This window comes from Echinops telfairi, unplaced genomic scaffold (assembly GCF_000313985.2).
Source record: "Echinops telfairi isolate 266 unplaced genomic scaffold, ASM31398v2 ScPeMD7_443;HRSCAF=831, whole genome shotgun sequence".
Lineage (NCBI taxonomy): Eukaryota > Metazoa > Chordata > Mammalia > Afrosoricida > Tenrecidae > Echinops > Echinops telfairi.
In genome coordinates, this window is record NW_022104341.1 from 25,406,616 (window position 1) to 25,407,520 (window position 905).

Below are 905 nucleotides of genomic sequence, written 5' to 3' on the forward strand. Positions count from 1 at the left end.
TCAATACTCAAGCCTCTGGCCAACATTCAAGGAGGAACTAAGAGCGGCCAACAAGGTATGAGCATGGAAGCTGACTGACTCTGCCAGCCTCATCGAGCGTTGGTCAGAATATGGACCATGAATAATCCAGTCCAGTATGCAGGAACATACAAATGGTACCATCACTTTATGGGGAGGGGATGTGGTGTGTTTTGGTTTTTTAAAAATTGATGAATATAACCCACAACCTAGCAATTCTTGTCCTAGATACAGATCTTTGAGAAACCTATCAGGAAACATACGCACAGATGTTCATAGCAGCATTGTTTTATCAGTTAAATGCTAGAAACAGCCTAAATGGTCATATGTACATTGTTGATAGGCGGCACTGAGTCAGCTCCAACTCCTATTGATCTTATGTTACAGCACAAAATGCTGCCATTCCTGTGCCATCCACACAATCGTTGCTGCCGCCATGTCAAACCGTCCCGTGGAGTGTCTCCCTCTTTTTTCCTGCTGAAGCTCTGCCAAGCATGATGTCATTCCCCAGTGATTGGTATCTCCTGATAACATGCGCGAAGTACAAGAGACAAAGTCTCTATCCTCCATTCTAAGGAGCATTTTGGCTGTACTTCCTACAAGGCCGACTTCATCATTCTTCTGTCAGCCCATGGCATAGCAGTGTTGGAGGAGGGAGGGAGGAAGGGAGGGATATGGGTAGGGATGGCTGATCTTGGTTGCTTGACATGGGAGCTTGCTTTTTTTTTTGTCTGTCTCACTCCATCCCCAGGACTGGGTCCTCCATATAAGCCAATCAGGAAACCATCAGCACTGGTCAGTAAGGTAGTGATTGACTGGTTGTCAGTTATGATGCAGGACAAGGGCTGAAGGGGAAAGGACGGAACATAAAAAGCAACTGGGCAAGT